The following is a 13812-nucleotide window of genomic DNA, read 5'->3' as shown; positions in this document are numbered from 1 at the left end:
ATGAAAACCAAAATAAACAATTCATTGCATTTTTTGTTTGATAAAAAATATGCAAAAACGAAAAAAAATCAAAGGTTGGCTAGTTTTTATTAATGTGTTTTAATATTAATAAAAATATGCTCAGCCTATTTAAGCTTAATGGTTACACCGCCAATAAATGTCTCACTGTCATTTAAAACATGCAATTCATAACACACCAGCAGGGCTGCGTTTCTCAAACAACTTACCACTGCACTATCATACGATGCATTGTTTGGGGAAAGAACTATGTAGTGACGAATGTTTCCCAAAATTCTCTGTCGCTTACCCATCTCTTGAACCACGTTAGTTATAGCGTAAAAGGCCCATATGTTTTAAACGGGGAGAAACTACTTTTTTAAAGAAGAACCTCATCATTTATTTGTGCAAATAATATTGTTTTACAAGCAGGCATTTAAAATAAAATACTAAAAATATTAGTTTTGCCAAAAACATGCACTCGCTTTCCATATTAACTGACATATATATTAATGCCACATATAGATCCAATGTTTCCTTTACTAATAATATTGAGAATGTGACATATACTAAATCAAATCACTTACAAAAGCTAACACGTATTCTATATTCATATATTAATCATATGAATAAATGAATAATGAGGCTATTTATTATAAAATGTATTTTTTATTATATATTAGGAAATGAAAAAAATCCTAATTTAATCATAATATTAATAATACCAATGATGATCATGATGAGGATGATGATGTCTGAAAGATAACATTATTAGCGTGAAAAACAAAATATATATATATATATATATATATATATATATATATATATATATATATATTAGCAATAAACTGTAGTATGGTTCAAAAACATATTTTTACTATAGTTTTTTCATGCGAGTAGCTTACAGTTGTTACGTCAATGGCAGAAAATATATTTCAGTTCAGTAGAAAACTTATTTCTCCTTTGTATTATAGTATCAATTAAAAAAATGCAGATTTTCTTTATGTCTCACATTCATATTTTTTATTTCCTGCTCTCCATCTTAATTTTATGAGTCACCAGAATCTCTTGATTACACCCAAAGTTCTGCTGATAATTTTTTTTTTTTTGCAAGCATTCACTTTAATAAGTCAATAACCGATTATTAATATCCAATTAAAGATCATTTTACCAAGCTCATACCACAGTGCTAAAAAACATGATGCTTTTGATTTATACAACTAACAATCTCCCTAATAGAGCATGTGCTGGCTACTGACAATTTGTAAAGGTAAAAAATAATATAAGTACTGTTCAGTAACACTCTTTTTACTAATAAGGTTCAAGTATAATTGAATAAGACTCCCAATTTATGAATAGTTAACTGGTAATCTGGAACCTTCAACCTTCATTAAAATCTAAATTGTTAAAAAAGTTATATTACTGAATAAAAAAAGTTAATATATGGACAACTAGTATACATTTGTCTTCTTTTGATACACAATTTTAAACATGTGGTTAAAAACTTATCTTAATTAATGGCTTAAAATTATCTTTTATATTTTTTTGGTAGGCCAGAGAAAAAGTTGGCAGGACAAGTAAAAATCTAATTCTCATTCTCATTAAAATTCAAATGTGCATGGTTTTAAGACAATTACTTTGGATTATATATATATATATATATATATATATATATATATATATATATATATATATATATATATATATATATATATATATAATGTTTATAATGTAGGTAAAACTTTCTTTTACAACCCGCAAAGTACCGCATAAGTACAGTGAAATTACCATGTACTTTTCTGTACGTATTGTATAAGTATAATGAACGTATGTGTAGGTATGTGTAGGTAAGGGAACAAACTGTAATGCTTGGGTAATAAGGGGGTAACAACCAGATATTCAGCATGAAATCTACCGCGTAAGTACAGTGAAATAACGGTGTACTTTTCTGTACATAAAATTAACGTTTGCGTAGGTACACTATATGTACAGAAAAGCACACCGTTATTTCACTGTACTTACGCGGTACTTTGCGGATTGTAAAAGAAAGCGTTACCGTCATGGGTGCTGTTGTTTTACTACAGTAATACCTTCAGATTCTGCGCTGCAGTGGCGCCTCACAGCAAGAAGGTCGTTGGTTCGAGCCTTGGCTGGGTCAGTTGGCGTCTCTGTGTGGAGTTTGCATGGGTTTCCTCCAGGTGCTCCGGTTTCCCCCACTGTCCAAAGATATGCGGTACAAGTAAATTGGGTAGGCTAAAACTGTCCGTAGTGAATGAGTGTGGATGTTTCCCAGAGATGGATTGAGGCTGGAAGGGCATCCGCTGCATAAAAACGTGCTGGATAAGTTGGCGGTTCATTCCGCTGTGGTGACCCCAGATTAATAAAGGCACTAAGCCGAAAAGAAAATGAATAAATGGCTGAATTAATAAATGAATGAATGAATACCTTCAGAGAACATAGTAGTCAGTGATCAACATAAGCAGAGTGTGGTGTAGTCAGAACTGGAACAGAAGTCTAAGCGCACACGATGATGTTTTCAATTGGAGATTCCAGCGAAACTGCCATAAAAAAGTTATAAGAAAAATAACATGTTAATCAGTATGACATCTCACCTGGTATCTACTATTACAAAGTACAATTCCATTAATATAAATGTCCAATCCACAGTATCTGTACCATAAACTAGCCACAATTTTGACTCCTCACTCAGTATATTAAGTTGCATGGTATTTTGTGAGAAATCCAATGATCTTGTTTGGATTGCATTTCCTTGTGAAATTATAAAAAGCTTCATGATATAATTTGAATGAATGCGTTTACAAACATTTTTAAAGATACTTTTATCAGTAAACTGCATTAACATGAATCGAAAGAGAAGGATGTAGACAAAATTATTTTTAATAAACAGGAAAAAAAAAACTTACACCAGAACATAGCACAGCAATCAGAAAAAAAACAGACAAGCATGGTTTGTGAACAAAGGAAATCAGGAAAGAATGAAACCACAAAGAATTAACTTGACTTGACTAGCGATAGGGTAATGTTAGACAACTTACGAAATAGCAAAGCTTCCCTATTCAATGCTGCTAGCTTCTCTGGCGAGGAGACCATCACTAAATTTACAAACAGAGCAACAAAACCGTGAACCGACAGCGATTCACTTTGTTAGGATATTACATGTTAAAAAATGTTAGCTCGATGATAAGCACCGTTAATGCTATTCGCGAAGTGCTTATAACGTTAAGTTAGCCTTAAACGTTATAGCCGGAGCAACTTTTTATGCTCATTCCAAGTCGATTTGACAGATCATCTTATATTTTTACACAGGTTAGAAACTAATGAAGACATAAAATTAGGTAATTTTGCTGAAATCGCCAAATAAATAACGAAAACAGCTATTATTCATTAGCTGCTGTCAATGACCTCGTCACTAGGGCGACATAAAAACGTATAAAGTGGTTAAGTGTTCATTAAAAAATTATTATAATGTAAAACGTTACACATCTAAAGTTCAATTCAACATAAATTATAAGTAAAACGACAAATAAAACATGTGAAACGTCGAATATCGTAACTTACTTACCTTTGATTACCGTTCCGCCCGTTGCTTGTGTTCGTTATTTAATTCAAATGATGAGCCCGCGCACGCACGTCACGCTGACTCGCGCAGAAGAGTTCCTGGCTGTGTTCTATTGCCACTTATACCCCCTACGCTCTATTCATTTAGAACATTCTAACATTCAAAGTTGGAATTATTGAATATAAAAAAAGCATTAAGATCATCTTTCTTGGGTGTAATTTGCTTTCAAACTATTTTTACAACTCAGTTTTAGCGATCCTCATGTTTACAATTGTGCTCCCTTTGCAGTACACTTTAAAAACACTGATGTCATTTTGAACACAGCCTCATGGCGAAAGCTATAGGTAACCTTTTATTAAAAAGCGGAATTTATGTTAGGCTACATCTCCAAAGCTTGTGAAAACAAAAAGCATACGTTAATTATTTTAATTTATAGTGGGTTATTTATTAAGTATCTGTACTGTATATGAAATGGGCCTGCCGGTTAGAACTTTCTGCAGTGGTTTACATGTATGAAATTGTAAAAATAGACTTAAAAAAAATCCTAATAATAACAAATACAACAACAACAACAACAACAATATTATTGTTGTTATTGTTATTATTATTATTATTATTAATAATAATGATATTAATAATAACAATAATATAAAAATAATAATATTAATCATAATTATTTATATTATTATCATATTATTATTATTATTATTATCAAAGTATGATTTTTTTTATTTCTAAAAAATAATAAATATTACATTTCATTTTATAATAAATAGCCTCATTATTTATTTATTTATTTATTTATTTATATTATTTGTATGATATTAGAATACGTGTTAGCTTAAGTGATATGTTTTAGAATAGAATATGTAATGTTCAACTTTTCAATAATATTAGTAAAGCAAACAGGCCCTATGTGCCATTTACAAATATTTCAATTAATATGGAAAGCCAGGGCATGTTTTTACCAAATCTAATATTGGATTTTATTTTAAATGCGTGTGCGTGTAAAACAATATCGTTTGCACAAAAAAGTTATAGGTTCTTCTCTGAAGAAGTAGTCACTCCACCCAGCATCATTTTGGGCGTTTTATAACGTGGTTCAAGCGATGGATCTGCGACAGAGAAAATATGCGTTTTGCCAAGTTCGCCAAAAAGTGAAATGAATATCACGCACATTAAATAAACAAAGAAAATCTAAACAAGATTTTAGTTTATGAAATGTATGAGGTTTTTTTTTCTCAACAACTTGATACAGCCATTTCACATGATAATGTGCTTATATTTAAGCATGATTCTGTTTTTAGTCGATCAATAACCATGGAAAAAAACATCTTATCCAAAATTGAAAATTCTGTTCACCCATCACACCATCTCCTCCATTACTCACCCTTTGGTTCCAATTAAACCGGTTTAAAATTTATTTCTTCTGCTGAGCACAAAATACATTTTTTCGAAAAAAAAAAAAGCCGGGTACGGGCTTAAAGGGCCCTATCAGACACCCAAAAAGGAAAAGCGTGTTTGGCGCAAATCCATGTGCCCACTTTGTGGACTCATGGGCGCATTGTTGGTGCATTGAGTAACTGAAATAAACAAAAAAAAAAAAAAAAAAAAAAAAAAAGAAGAAGCCAAAAGCTAAAGTCCAGGGCTGCGTTTCCCGATAACGATTGATCTTAGCACTTAAGAGCGTTTTCTACGAGTCATTTTGCGAACGTTCGTTATTGTTTCACGTGCGTTTCCCAAAAATGCACTTAACACAATTGCACGTAGCCCAGCTTTAAGTGCAACTTAGGAGTCGCTATCCGTTTGTTAAGTGCTGAAATGTCACGCTATAGAATGGCTCGTTATTGTTGCACATGTTATAGCAATCCATATAATTCTTCTTCTACTTGTGTGAATGTATATTCAACTCGAATAACATAAAAAAAAAAATATTTTTGAGCCAGTTTAAAAACATAAATTAACTGGAAATGTCGTACTGTAAAAACACTGTCTTGCTCCAATCTCGCATAAAACTAATTCTAACAGTCCTTGCCGGAAATGACATCAGCATCATTTTCGATATTTATATGAAACCTTAATTAAGTAGAATTATTTATCAATTTCTTTATCAAAAATTGCTTATCTCACATCAAAATAAATAAATAAGTAAATAAATAAATAAATAAATAAGCTCTTACATTTATTTTTGAAAAGTTTAGCCTAATTATTAATTATTATTATTTGTATATTGAATTGTGTAATGTGTAGAAAATATAAATGAATAGAGATATACGTACAAATAAAATGAATAATGACTTTGAAGAGAAGTAAATTGTAGGTGCAATTTGCCGGTTGTCCAGCAGGTGCCCTCATAACTCTGTCTCCTTACGATGCACTTAAGGCTTTACGATTACTCCAGAGCACTCGTAGATCCACGAAGATTTTCAAGTGCTACTTAAGTTACGATGCTTTTGGGAAACAGACCGTAATATTAAGATCAGTCGTACGATCATTTCTACGAACTTCTTAGGCTTACGATGCTTTTGGGAAACGCAGCCCTGCGCGTTACGCCTATGCGGGTCCAAAATGCGTAAATTGCTTTATACACAGGATGTACAATACACAAATATCTTAGACTATTTGAAAACAATTAAAGTATTGAAGTGTTACAAAAATAATCATTTCCTACATAAATATAAAAAAATACTTCTTCTATGCTTTCTTCACATGGAGGGTTTGTAATCCAGCTCTACACAGAAAAATATGGTTCATTGCAAATTGTTACAAACAATTTATATAAGCTGAATTTAAATAAATTAAATTAAACATCACCAAATTTAATTTGTTTGTTTACATTCAGCCCATATAAATTGTTTACAATCACTCACCATAAAGTACTTAATCCAATTAATCATTAAGTAGTCTGTTTATTAATGACTATTTGCATTTGTGTAATCTTATTATTAATATTATTAGTGTTTATTAGTATTTATTATGCATATTCATATTTGTTTTCATAAAAACAAGTTTAGATTTGCCCACCTGTCTGGAGGCAATCACCACAGGACAATAGAATGTTGTCATGAATAAACTGAAAAAAGCCTCCGAGATGAAGTAAGCATGGAGGCAGTGTTTTTTTTATATTTATGTAGAAAGTAATATTTTTATAATATTTTAATCATTATGTCTTTATTTTAACTTTTTTTTTTTCGTGGATAAGGAAATGGTGTTGTGCGCACAGACATCCATTAGCCTATATAATAATTTAGTTTGTTAAGCGCAAAGACTTGTTTCTAAACTAGTTCTAAATTCAGTTCGAATTTCCTGCAAACTAATAAATGAGCAATAATAACAAAGTGTGGTTAAAAAAAATTAATATATCCAAATACACATGCTGTGCCCCATGCTCCAAAACCTGACAGGTGGATAAATCGAATTATATATATTTTTTTATTATTAAAACAAATATATGCATAGAACAATAATACTGCTAATAAAAATCACATATTGGACAATTAAAAAATATTTTAATCCTGATTTCAGTGTCATGTTCACTGATTTTAATTAGCATTTATAGCAAGTAGAATGTTTGGCTAAAGAAATTGTAAAATTGTAAATTGTTACTGCCAATTCAGTTACAATTTAGTAATTACCCATAAGGAGGTTTCTTGCTATGATTTAGTGTTATTTTTACACATTACTAAATTCATCCATATTGTAAGTTTACAAACAATATAAAAAATCTTTTTATTCCTTGAATTAAAACATTTAATCATTTATGATTGGCAAAAGCTGAATTATAAAAACTAAATAAGATACTGGAAACAATTGCAGTTTTAAAGAGCTTTAATTCTAATATAATTTATATTTATTTTTAATGTCAAACATATATGCAATAGAATCCCCCATATTGTTTTTAATGGATATAATAAAGTTTACAATAATTGTAACTAGTTTTTCACAATGCTGGAATTTTAAACATTGAAATGATACCTTCAATAAATATCTTAATGTTATTGTTAATTATTATTTAATGCACTAGAGCCAATGTGGACACCAGTATTTTTTATATTATTAACACATTTTTGAATAGCAAATCTTTGCATATTATTCTACTTGTTGGTTGTAGAAAATATATATGATCATTTATAGCCTATATTAAAAATACTGTTCAGTTTAAATCGCATATAACGTGTTTTAATCGACATAGATGGCGTTTAGCATTATCATAGCGCTCTATGCCTATGTGTGTGCATCGACCTGCACTCTGAAACATATTGTATTCACAAATATTTATTTAAAATTCTTTATTGAATCCTAAATTTTCCATTTTGCATTTCACTACCGCAGTGAACAGTTTAAAGCATCTAGTATGTTTTTGACGTTTTTCCATTGTCAGTTGAGGAGATCACATATGATAATTTGGCATATTTAAAAGGGAAAAGGACAACACGTCAATCGACAGCACTTTACACTGATTTCAAATCATAATGAAATGAGTTCAGTTTTACTGACCTCTCGATATTGTTCACACAGGTCAGGGACACGCAGCAACGCGAGTAAGAGAAAAGATCAAAGCAAAGCAAGAGAATACTTTATTTACGTTATTCATTTTAATATATTGATTGTAATCGAGCCTGGGTTGTTAAAACCATGTTTTTTGTTTTTAAATACACTATGCTTTCTCAGCTATTAAACGCATCACTAAAAGATGTTGTATTGTTGTTGTCTGGTGAGTGGGCAATATGAAAAAGCTCCCCCGAGGTAAGAAGGAATGAAGTTATTGGTTTTTATGTAGAAATTAATGATTTGTAAAATAATTTAACCCTTTAATTTATTTGTAAAAATATGTATTGATGAGCATCCTGTTTAGCCTATTGTTACTGCAAATAGGATTATAGTACATTTATGATTTATTAATAATAAGATAAATAGATTAAATCCTAAAAGAAAATGGCATTATAAAGTGTATTACGATTTTGTTTTTTTCTACCCTATTTTATTTAATCTATTTTTTTTTTACGTTGATGGACTTCAAATTTAAATTTACATTATTTGTTACAATCTTTTGCCTTATTAATAAATCAACTTAAATGAAAAGTATTTGCATCAGTGCATGAAGCAGAAGGGAAAATAGAGAAGGAGTTAACAGCAGTAACGTCTTTATTTGTTTGCCATTATTGAAATGTAATGGCACTAAACTGCTATATAAATATATTTTGCATTCTACATTGGACTGGAAAAAAAGCAATGGATGTAAAACATTTTGTGAGGAACTTATGTAATTCTTTTTAACCATATGTTCAAGTCTGATACTGTGCTAAATGTGGATCAAATCTGACGGGCAAAACAACCACGTCGATATTTGGTCTATGTTTAGACCAAATCCGACGGACAAAACAAAGACCACGTCGATATTTGGTCTATGTTTGGACCAAATCCGAAGGGCAAAACAACCACGTCGATATTTGGTCTATATTTGGACCAAATCCGACGGACGAAACAAAGACCACGTCGATATTTGGTCTAAGTTTGGACCAAATCCGACGGGCAAAACAACCACGTCGATATTTGGTCTATATTTGGACCAAATCCGACGGACAAAACAAAGACCACGTCGATATTTGGTCTATGTTTATACGAAATCCAACGGGCAAAACAACCACGTCGATATTTGGTCTATGTTTGGACCAAATCCGATGGGTAAAACAAAGACCACGTCGATATTTGGTCTATGTTTGGACCAAATCCGACGGGCAAAACAACCACGTCGATATTTGGTCTTTGTTTAGATTAAATCCGACGGACAAAACAAAGACCACGTCGATATTTGGTCTATGTTTAGACCAAAGCCGACGGACCAAATACAGACCAATTTTCGACGTCGAAATTTGGGCTAAATAAAGTCTATGACGGGCCGACTTGATTTAGTCCAAAAAACGACGTCGAAATGACGTCTCGTGCTGGGTGGGATGTATGTGTGTGCAGCAAGCACACTCAGTCAGAAGCATGCGGCCAGTCAGCATTCGCACACTGACGAGCAGAGGAGCGCAGACATCTAAAGTCATTAACGTGAGCGCTTTAATGGTCAAATAGGTGTCAAAACGCGGTGTTTAGTGATTATTTATATTAACCCTCATTTGTGTAATAAACAAACGGGTTGAGGATCAAAAGACAAGTGAAAGAAAAACCAAAGAGACAGCGAGAAATATTCCTGCTGCCGCCTGTTTTTATGATTATTAATCAAACAACGAGAAAACCCCTCACTAGTCTTGACTGAAGGACTGCTGATGCTTAAAGCACAGTTTGTTTAATATTTTTATTCTATTGTATTTATTTCTCTTTCTTTTGCAGGGTGGAAAATAACTGTATGTATACACTCAGAATTACTAGCCCTCCTGAATATTAGCAACCCTTTCCTCCCAATTTCTGTTTCATGGAAAGAAGTTTTTTTTTTAATTATTATTATTTCTGAACATAATAGTTTTAATATCTCATTTCTAATAACTGATTTATTTTATCTTTGCTATGATGACAGTACATAATATTTTACTTATATTTTATATATACACACACACACACACACACATACATATATATATATATATATATATATATATATATATAGTACATATGTGTGTGCGTGCGTGTGTATTTAAATGGTGGGGGGGCTCCAATGTTTGTATATGTTCATGGGGGGGCCCCTAAGAAAAAGGTTGGGAACCACTGAACTAGAGAATATCAGCAGAGTCTAACCCACTGTTGTATTTACAGAAGTTGTATGAGAATAAGCTACAGGTTGATTTATACTAATCTGTTATTTTTCTTTTTTAGCACGACTGACTGAAGTTTTAAAATCATGCAACGTCATAAAGCAGCAGCTGGGCCTGATTCTCACAAAACCAAAAAAGACGTGATGAAATTCCAGATGTAAACACATTTGACCTTCCTTTGGCCAATTTGATTTGGAAAAGCTTGAAAATCAACTAAAGGAGCAGCCCGAACAAATGAAGAAACTGGTAAGTTCAAGCTCTTGCTAATTTCAAAGTGTTTTAAGTTTATTTGTTTTTTTGATTGTTTTTTTTTTTTTTGCTTCGTAGGTAGCCTACTTTTTTCCAAATTTTTTCTTTTTTTTTTACATTAGTACTTGTTCACTACTAATTATCTGTTTATCTTTTAATCACAGATGGAGTGAGGACAAATGTCCATACCACGCCACTGATAAAGAAGTGGAAAAATGCATTACAAGGTAGCTACAACTTGCCCCTGACAGGGATGGAGGAAGAAAGAAGAGAAAGCTAATGTGTCAAATGTCTACATCACTATTTTGTTTTATTTTTTAAACAACATTTTAAGTGTATTAGGATGTTCCCTGATACTTGAACAATTTGTTTCTTTCATTTGCATTTATATATATATATATATATATATATATATATATATATATATATATATATATGTATATATATATATATATATATATGTATATATATATATATATATATATATATATATATATATATATATATATATATATATATATATATATATATGTGTGTGTGTGTGTGTGTGTATATATGTATGGTATGTATGTGTGTGTGAGCGCCAAATTCTGAAGAAACATCTTGATACATTTTTAATAAACGTAATACAAATAAAATTATAAATATAAAATTGCACAAGACGTGTATATATATATGAAATGTATAATCATCTCACTCATGTCTTGCTGTTTGTGCAATTTATTTTGTTCAAGTTTATTTAAAAATAAGTTTGACTTTATACTTCTGCAATTATATATATATATATATATATATATATATATATATATATATATATATATATATATATGTATGTTTATTATTATTTTAATGTTTTATTAAAAAATGTTTCAAGATGTTTCTTCAGAATTCTGCAGTACTTTTTACAAGTTTGACTTGGATATTTTACGGATTGTCATTGGTATTTTTAAGATGTTTCTTTCTATATCTTAAATTGGTTTCTATATCTAGGTTTATAAAAAATTTTGCTGTTTGTACAAATTTTTAATTCAAGTCTATTGGGAAAACAGGGTTGTTTTAAAAACATCTGTGTTTGTGTGTAATTTTTAGATTTTTTGTTTAAATCTTTCTGTGTGTCTTTATAGCGTTGTTTTATTGTTGTTTTTATATTGATATTCTTGTGCACTACAAAATTATTTATAAAATTTTAGTACTATTTTTTTCTTGCAATCAATAAACGTTTAACATTTATTTATTTTGTCATTTGCCTGATTATTTTCGTTACAGAATATGTATGCAGTTTGCACTTTATTCAAAGGTTAAACACAGTGCTTACACTTTGTGTTTACTGTTATATAAATTCAAATGGTTGTAATACCATATATCAAGTACCAATGTAATACCAAAAGGTTTTATAAGGTGTAAAAATACGGAGTCGCGCCAGCTCCGGGCCGCAGCGCACATTACCCTCGCGCCGATTCCGGCGCGGATGCGCAGCTTCGGCTCGCTTACGGCCGCCGCATCTGGCCCGCTTGATTCGGGCCGGAATCGGGCAGTGAGTCCACAGGCATCCGACCCGAGTCCGGCAGCCGGAGTTGGGCCGAGGGGTAAGTCTCCGGCAGGCGACAATCTAGCCGGAACTGGCCCGAGTGTATTTTGCTATCTGGGTTGATAGCAACCGTCTTTTTAAAGTAGCATAACCGATTAAAAAAATCAAGACTGTGATGTAACTGATGTGTTTTATGTTGTAGAACAAAACGTGAAAGTATCTTGAGTTTGTGTTAGCCACGAACCTTATTTAAGCGATTTTACTGAAACCCCATATAAAAACCCCTTGACTTTGGGACAAGAGAACCGGAAATGCTAAATGCTAACTCGCTTCCGGGTTTTTGGGGAATATAACACAAGCTGTGCTAAACTTCATGAAGAAAGATTAGAGTATAAATGGAAAAGCAGTCATTTTATTTTCTACAAATCTACATTGAGCTCTATGAAACATATGAACAAACTGTAAACATATTATTATACACATTCCAGTACAGCAGGTGGCAGTATTCAGCTTTACGCTGCTCTCTGTAACTCGCCACACAAGAAAAAGAAGAAGAAGAAGAGGAGGAGGAGGAGATACAATCAATAGTTCTACCAACAACACCTTTATGGATATTACCACAACCAAAAATAGACCTCAAATTATTGAAAGACAGACAGGAAAAAGGACATGAGTTAACAGAGGGATATCTAACAAGAGAGTATATCGGGACAAAATATGATCAGTATACACACATTTTTACAGATGCATCAAAAGATCCGCAAAGTGGCCGGGTGGGGATCGCATATATTATTCCAAGTTTAGATGTGTTAGAAGGGAAAAGAATATCTAATCATTTGTCAGTATTTACAGGAGAGCTGCTAGCAATTATGCAAGCAGTCAACAAAGTTTATGAAATGGATCTAAACAAGTCGATAATATGTTCTGATTCAACTTCAGCGTTACTATGCCTGGATATTAAAAAATCGGAAACTAGACAGGACATTATAATAGAAATTCTTCAATTATTACAAAATTTAGAACAGAAAAACAAAATAGTTGAGTTTGTATGGGTACCAGCACATTCAGGAGTTGAGGGCAATGAAGCAGCAGATAGATTAGCAAAAACAGTAATGGCAAAAGAGAGGATAGAAATGAAAATCAGGTATAGTAGGGCTGAACTTAAATCAGTAATTAAAAAGGGAATACACAAAAAGTGGCAAATAAGTTGGGACAATGAACAAAAAGGCAGACATTTATATGCAATACAACCAAAGGTAGGACAGATTTTGAAATCATGGGGGAGCAGGAAGGAGGATTGTATTCTTTCAAGAATAAGGATAGGACATACAGGGCTGAACGCTACATTACACATGATAGGAAAACATCCAACAGGGTTGTGTGATGGATGCGGAGAAAGAGAGACAGTAGAACATGTAATCATTAGTTGCAATAAATACACAGAGGAAAGAAATATGTTAATTAATGACCTACAGATAAATGATGAACAAATAACACTGAAAGAGTTTTTATATCAGGAAGGAAAGAAATGGTTGATTCAATTCTTAAAAAGAACTCAGTTAATACATAGGATATAGAATGTCTAAATATATTTATTTAATTAACTTAATTATTATTTTATTTATAACAATATTAAGCTTTCTCCTCTCATCTACTATGTTTTCTATGTCTCGGCTGTGAAGGACCTGAGCTGTAGATGGAGG

The 13812-nt window shown here is 31.7% G+C and overlaps 1 protein-coding gene across 1 annotated transcript in view; it reads right to left on the bottom strand.

Annotated features, from left to right (window-relative positions):
- Positions 1-13812, bottom strand: part of LOC101886704 (zinc finger protein) — an 846922-nt gene that overhangs the window by 669228 nt on the left and 163882 nt on the right. The window lies entirely within an intron of this gene.

This window comes from Danio rerio, chromosome 4 (genome assembly GCF_052040795.2).
Source record: "Danio rerio strain M-AB ecotype USA chromosome 4, GRCz13ab, whole genome shotgun sequence".
Classification (NCBI taxonomy): Eukaryota; Metazoa; Chordata; class Actinopteri; order Cypriniformes; family Danionidae; genus Danio; species Danio rerio.
This window is presented reverse-complemented; position numbering and strand designations above follow the sequence as displayed.